Below are 7,833 nucleotides of genomic sequence, written 5' to 3' on the forward strand. Positions count from 1 at the left end.
TTGTATGTTTTTATGTTTATTGCACTGTCTCTTGACCAAAAATTCAGAGAGTTTCATGCCTCTTGGTTTCAAATATATTTCAGAAGTGGTTTCCTACTATTTAGATAACCAAAGTCTTAGCAGCTCTGCTGTCACTAGGCAAAGTGAAACAAAAGCTGTTCTTGACTGCCTACCACTCTACAAGCCCCACCCCCATGCGCTCATGTGTGTGCGCACTGGTTTTCCCCATACATGGAGATGTGAGGCAAGAGGCAAGTGCTACCTCACAACCACAAGCTGGACTTGAGAAGCTATGTAGTGTTAGGTAAAGGGAAAGCCGAAGGCTCGCATTCTGCTTCACAGCTACGAGGAAGTCTCCACCGTCAGCTCTGGAGGAGGAGGATGGCGTGAGTCCCTTTCTCCAGCATAACCTGCCTTCCAGCTGGCAGTTCGTTCCTCCTCGTTGACTTCCAGCTTCCAGGCTTTGTCTTGTTCTTTCCTCAGAAATTCCAGAGCCTCCTGGAGTTCACACTGCAAGAGACAGGAAGCTCATGAGTGTGACAATGTTCCTCAGACAAAAGGCTGGATAAATGGAAGAGAAAAGTGAGTCACAGAAGGCACAGACTGCCCATGTGACACCCAGGGAAACTCTTTGGGTTCAGAATCATCTTAACTTGCATAGCTGCCAAGTGTCTGTGTGCTAGGAAACAATAACTTACGACTTCCCTGCTCATGGCTATTTTTATTCTCATTACTTTTTTCCCTGTTGTTTCCCAGAACCTTGCTGCTGAGAGTGTGCTCCAAAGTCAGAAGCATAAACATAGCAGACTCTGAGTCTTACCCTATACCTAGAAAAAGAGAACCTGAATTTAGGAAGCTCCTTGTTTAGTTCGGACACACAGTAAGATGCTTTCCCAGGAGAATAAAGATTCTCCTGGGAAAGCCAAAAGCATTTATTTACTGCCTTCCACTCTGATAACAGCAAGTTTTCTGTTAGGGAATTATAAAGTAACAGGAGGACCAAAGGAACTGAATCTAAGACCCAGATATCAATCCACAACCTATGAACATGTGATTTTTGACAAAAATTAAAAAAGTATAAAATGGAAAAAAGAAAGCATATTCAACAAATGGTGCTGGCATAACTGGATATCAACATATAGAAGAATGAAAATAGATCCACATCTATCACCATGCACAAAACACAAGTCCAAATGGATTAAAGACCTCAACATAAAGCCAACCACACTGAATCTAATAGAAGAGAAAGCAGGAAGTACACTTGAACACATTGGCACAGGGAACCACTTCCTAAATATAACCCCAGCAGCACAGACACTGAGAGAAACAATTAATAAATGGGACCTCCTGAAACCGAGAAGCTTTTGCAAAGCAAAGGACCCGGTCAATGAGACAAAACGACAGCCTACAGAATGGGAAAAGATTTTTACCAAGTCCACATCAGACAGAGGGCTGATCTCCAAAATATACAAAGAACTCAAGAAATTGGTCATCAAAAGAACAAATAATCCAATAAAAGAATGGGGTACAGACCTAAACAGAGAACTCTCAATATGAATCTAAAATGGCTGAAAGACACTTAAGGAAATGCTCAACATCCTTAGCCATCAGAGAAATGCAAATCAAAACAACTCTGAGATTCCATCTTACACCTGTAAGAATGGCCAAAATCAAAAACACTCATGACAACTTATGCTGGAGAGGTTGTGGGGTAACGGGAACACTCCTCCAATGCTGGTGGGAATGCAAGCTGGTACATCCCCTTTGAATGTCAGTGTGGCCATTTCTCATAAAATTAGGAAACAACTTACCTCAAGACTTAGCAATATCATATTGAGTATATACCCAAAGGATGCTCAATTGTACTACAACACATGTGCTCAACTGTGTTCATAGCAGCATTATTTGTCATAGCCAGAGCCTAATAACAACCTAAATGCCCCATTGACTGAAAAATGAATAAAGAAGATGTGGTACTTTTACACAATGGAGTACTACACAATGGGAAAAAAATAATGACATCTTGAAATTTGTGGGCAAATGGATGGATCTAGAAAACATCATATTGAGTGAGGTAATTCAGACCCAGAAATACAAATATAATATGTGCTTATGCATAAGAGGCTTTTAGACATAAAGCAAAGAAAATCAGCCTACAAATCACAATCCCAGAGAACCTAGACATCAAAGAGGAGCCTAAGAGAGATATACATGGATCTAATCTACATGGGAAGCAGAAAAAGACAAGATCTCTTGAGTAAATTGGGAGTGTGGGGATCACGGGAGAGGGCAGAAGGGCAGCAGGGAGGAAGAGAGGGGAGAGGAGAAAAATATATGACTCAATAAAAACAATAAAAATAAAACCATGAAAAAATAAAATAAAAAAATATAAAGTACAGACATGGTTCAAGCATTTATAACACAGTAATACTGCTGGGATTTGGATGTGAAGCACCCTCTACAGGCCATGTGTTTGAAGCCCCGATCCTCGGCTGGGGATGGCTGTGGGAAGCTGTAGGGAACGTTAGGAGGTCTAGCCTGCATGGAAAAAGCGGATCACTGTGGGGCAGCCCTTGAGGTCTTATGGCCTAGTCTCACTTCCTGTCTATTCTTCCTAACTACAGATGTCATGTGACCAGATGTCATGTGCTCCTGTCACTGTGATTTTCCCACCACAATGCCCTGTATCCCTTTGAACCCTAAGTCAAAATGAACCTCTTCTCCCTTACCGTGGCTTCTTGTCTGGGATTTGATGACAACAACAAGAAAAACGACTAATAAAAGTACAGTCCCCAGATGTTGGTGTCATCACCATTTTATAAATAAAACTGAGGCTCAGAAAGTGATCTATCCAAAGTTAGTAAATGACAGGGCTGGGAACTAGCCAAGATCTTAGCCTCTGTGTCAGAATGTTAAATTATTTCCTAGTCCTAAAACTCTCAAAATGAAATGAAATAGCCACACTTTTAATGTTTTAGATATTTGTCCCATAGAGAAAAATGTTTATTCAGAGGTTTTGCCATATGTCCTTACATTTTAATCTTAACTTGAAGAAAGAGAATTAAAATAGAACAAGATTATTTCTCATGTACATCTGAGAAAGAGCATGGTGGGGACTAGAAGCTGATCACAGTGGTTAGGACAAACCAACAAGGCATGTGACAGAGGTCTTATCCCCAAGTGTGGGAAACGGAGCCCTTGGCAAAGAACAAGCTCTCTAGTCTAGCCTTTCAGCTGTCTTTAATTTAAACTGTGATGTGGGAATGATTTCTTATTAATAAAGAAACTGCCTAGGCCCATTTCATAGGCCAACCCTTAGGTAGGCGGAGAAAACAGAACAGGATGCTGGGAGAAAGAAGCTGAGTCAGTGAGTCGCCATGGTTCTCCCACGCCAGACAGACGCAGGTTAAGATCATTCTTGGTAAGCCAGCTTGTGGACTACACAGAATAATAGAAATGGGTTAGATCAATATGTAAGAGCTAGCCAATAAGAGGCTGAAACTAATGGGTCAGGCAGTGATTAAAAGAATACAGTTTCCGTGTAATTATTTTGGGGCATAAGCTAAGCTAGCCATGTGGGCGGCAGGGTGCTGGGGACGCAGGGGGACGCAGCCCTGCCGCTCTTATTTCAACAAAACTGAAGTCAGAAAGACCTGATAATATGGATCCTGTGAGTATTAATGCATGTTTAGCACATCAGCATGCCTGGCCATTGGAGAATCAATCTTAAGGGATTCATTTGCAGTCCTTTCCAGTTCCAAAATAATGTGTCATGATCCAAAATTACTAAGCCTGAGTTGAATTTATAAAATGAAGAGGTTAAAATGATTCAGCTAATGTCAAGTAACTCATGTGGCCCTAGTAGGGGGAAGTTAGCAGGTTCTTAACTACTAAATAGCTGTCATTATGTAAACTCATTCAAGTCACGTAGAAACCAATGGAAACCAAGGGTTTGCTTCAAGTTCTCAACACTAAACTCATCCTCTGGTTAGGCATCCCCAAGATAAGGCTTGAGATGGGATGCAGAGGAAATGGGAGAGAAGAAAATCAAAGATGGCCATGAAAAGATATAGCTCAAAATATTAGATGCAATGATTTGTAGCCACCAGGGGAAAGGGGATCAGCTCTCCAAGATAGACTTCTGATATAGAGAAGACCAGATGAGGGGCAGAGAAAAGACTTGTGTAGCCAGATTCTATTCTACCTCATATTTCCAGGCAACATCCTCTATGGGCACAACACTGTGTGCTTAATGCTCTGGGGACTGATGACAGGCCTTGCAGGTTACCGCGTCAGCCTCTTTGCAGAACACATCAGAGGTTCCTAATGGAGATCACACACATCAGTCTTTAGTCCCATTTCCATACAGAACCTTAGTAAACAGACCTCATCTACAACACTGGCCAGTTGCCAATTGGGACATAGTTTCCTTGGCTGCATAGGAGCTTGACAAAGGGGACAGGTGTGGTCCAAGTCCTGGGACTCTCCCGAGAGCTTCCAGAGAGACAGCTTTGGCAGAAAGTGTGGCCACAGTTGATGCCCACAGGCTCCCTGAGGAAGGGCATACAGATAGGATAGCTCATTTCTTCCACAAAAGCTTCTACTAATGCTGCAGGACCTATGGTTCCATCTAATAACAATCCCAGAACAGAAATGAAGACTGCAAAGAATAAAAGAAAAAAGAGAAAATAAGAGGAAAAGGTAACAACAGTAAGCTCTGCCCCCATAACAAAACTAAAGATTGATAAAAATACACTTGGTTTAGAACCTTCATTGGCCGCCATTGATAACACTGGCCACCACCCAAACTATCATGGGGCAGCACAGAAGGCACAGGAAGGGCAGGGATGGTTAAGACAGTGGATTTAGAGAATTCTTCTTTGTTTGTTCAATTCTGACTCTTCTGAATTTATTCTACCCTACCATTCCCATCATGTTATAGAAATCAACATATTCTCACTTGGACTTTGACAAGTTAGTTGAAAATGTGATATTCCTGCATTCAGAAGAAGGCCACAAAATACTGTCAGCTTCTCTCTGTGACACCTTTTGTGTACAGTTATGTTCTTCAAGGTGCAAAAGCACAGGAGCTCTGTCTGTCTACTCAGGTTTTCAGAGCTTGTACATTCAAGTGTAAAATGTCATTTCACAGTGTCCCGTTTTCACTAATGGCCTCTCCTGCGTCTCGTCATTCACCAACAGAATGGGACACTCTCCTCAGCAGGCAGTGAGGCATGTTAGAAACTGAGGGAAAAGCACCCCTTGGAAAACAAGAATCACCTCAGGATATAGATGTATACAGATGACTTTGCCCAGGCCACACATGTGTATGGAGCGTGAGCGGTCAGTGGCAGGCTTTCTTGGTATATTTGTTAACTCACATTGTAAGTTGTGCTCCTGAACAGGCCATGTAAAGGGAGGCTTCACATTGGCTTTAAATACTGCTATATCTCCAGGATCTAATAGTGTCTACCAGGCAAAGAACTGCTGAATACATGCCTGCCAAGTGATTACATCAGGGTTAGGAAACACTTCCTAGACCCCAAATGCTCTTACAGTTTATTAGGAGATATAAGAAATTATAGGAAACACTCTTGAATATCTACTATGTGCCAGGTATGGCTCTATGTACTTTTCATGGATAATGTTTATCTCACCACAATTTCCAGGATAGAAACCATTGTTCTCATTTTGCAGGTGTTTGTGCCAGGTTCCTATTATTCTACTTTGGGAAAACCACCTGTCTTCTCCAGCTCAGGATATGAGACAAATTCAAAATCAGAGAGGAAGAACTCAGTGTTGATTCTTGCAGAAGGGCATTTTGGAGGAGCCAGGACAGAAAATCTGTAGGGCTTGGATCCAGGCCACCAGCAGGTCTTTCCTTCCCACCGTTTCCCTGCTCCACTCCCACCACCAGACCCTGGGATCTGGAATCCTAAGATCCAGTTCTGCAAATACCGAAGTCCCGCATGGTTCATTGCAAGCCCCATTGGCGGGATCCTCGACCCTCGTCTACTCATGTGACCGTCTTTGGGGTCGTGCTGTTTTAACTGGGACTCTTCCCAGGATCCTACTGTTGACATCACTTACCACAAGTTTGTTTGCCTTAATTCTCACACCAGAGATTGACCAAGCATATTTTGTTTTTATCATAATATTCCTAATGCCACGATAAATTTAAATTACAGAGATGGTTTATTTTGGTTACATTGTATTCTCAGTACCAAGAACAATTCTTCAGTATTTGTTAAATTTATGAGAATTAAATATGAATGTAGATGGTAGCTGATAGTGGAGTTGTTAATATTTTCATCTAAGGTAGTTGTGTGCGTGCACACTTTGATATAATATTTTCATCTAAGGTAGTATGTGTGTGTGCACACTTTGATATCAAAACCACAAAGAGAAACATTAGAACCAAAAACAGCAGTTGAAAAATTGGAAGATACTGGCTGTAGCAAACTGAGGCAAAGAAACAGAAATGATAAATCATGAAAAGTTGTAGAAGCATGTTATTTTTACATATGGCCTCAAAAAGATGTAGCCATGGGGAGCTGTCAAAGATCTGGGGATAAATAGAAATAGTTCTCCAACAGAAAAATCTGCTTTAATGCTCTTTCTCACACATAAATTACTTAATCAAGTCTTAAAATTATTAACCTTTCATGCGTGCTCAATTTGCAGCTGAGAACAGCTATATTCAGCTATGTGGCCCAACACAAAACTGTAAACTTAATTTTCTTTATGAAGCTCTTCTGGTTAGCCCGGTTCTCCAGCATGATCTTTGTAGATGACAAGTCATCTGACGACGTTAGAACGTAGCACCCAGCTCATCTGACGACGTTAGAATGGAGCACCCAGCTCATCTGACGACGTTAGAATGGAGCACCCAGCCGCGAGAGAGGGAGGGCGGAGCCTGGAGGTAACCGGGATCCCGAAGGCCGGCGAAGACCTAAGCAGGTCCACTGGGTGGTGGGCTAGTGGGTTGGGTAAGGAGGGCAGGACCTGTGCCTTCCAAAGATCTCCAGCTGCCGCCTCCCTTCTCTATGCTCAGCGTAACCCGCAGTGGCGATGCGGAGTTCCAGCGGCCCAGTCTGCAGCATCAGAAGCCGCAAGGATCTTAACCGGCCACCCAGGTCCGGAAAGCCCAGGAACTCAAGCCGGACCGCCACGGCACCGGCAGAACTCCAGGACCTGCCCACAGCCACGAACCTCAGGCCCGGGTCTGGTCCAGCCCACTTCTGCACTAAGAGCGGCCTGATTGGCTGTTAACCTGTCACTTTTCTTGTTGACGTCAGCAGCCTGGGAGCCCCGCGGGGTTTGGATTAGTGTCCCAGTTTGAGTGTTTGGTGTCACATTTACAGGCAGAAATCGCGTTTCCCTGGAAGATGTGCAGCTAGCCATGGCTCCAGATGTCAGACACTTAAAGTTATTAACAAACGTTTCTGTTTTTCCTGGCTTACTCGACACTTCCATACTTCCCCAGGTAGCTAGCTCCTCATTGCAACGACCTAGCTTCAAAGTTAGAAACGATACTGAATGACGAAGCTGAAGAATCTTCGTCATAAACAGTCATTAAAACCATTCTTTTCTTTTTTAAAAAAATAATTTATTTATTTTACATCTCTGCTGCAGCTAAGTACCTCCCCATGTATTAAGGGTACCCAGTGTGAGGAGTAGGGTCCCAAAGGTCAGTAAAGGAGTCAGAGACACCCTCTGTTACCACTGTTAGGCATCCTCTAAGGACGCAGCTGTAATATGTATGCAGCGTGCCTAGCTCAGTCCCATGCAGGCTTCCTGGTTGTCGGTTCAGTCTCTGTGAATCCCTATGAG

At 43.0% G+C, this 7,833-nt stretch overlaps 1 pseudogene; it reads right to left on the bottom strand.

The window, feature by feature from the left end:
* Positions 1-342: 342 nt before the first annotated feature.
* On the bottom strand, positions 343-7,566 carry LOC106144386 (annotated as a pseudogene).
* Between the last annotated feature and the right edge of the window lie 267 nt (positions 7,567-7,833).

The sequence above is a fragment of the Microtus ochrogaster genome, unplaced genomic scaffold (genome assembly GCF_000317375.1).
Source record: "Microtus ochrogaster isolate Prairie Vole_2 unplaced genomic scaffold, MicOch1.0 UNK41, whole genome shotgun sequence".
Classification (NCBI taxonomy): domain Eukaryota; kingdom Metazoa; phylum Chordata; class Mammalia; order Rodentia; family Cricetidae; genus Microtus; species Microtus ochrogaster.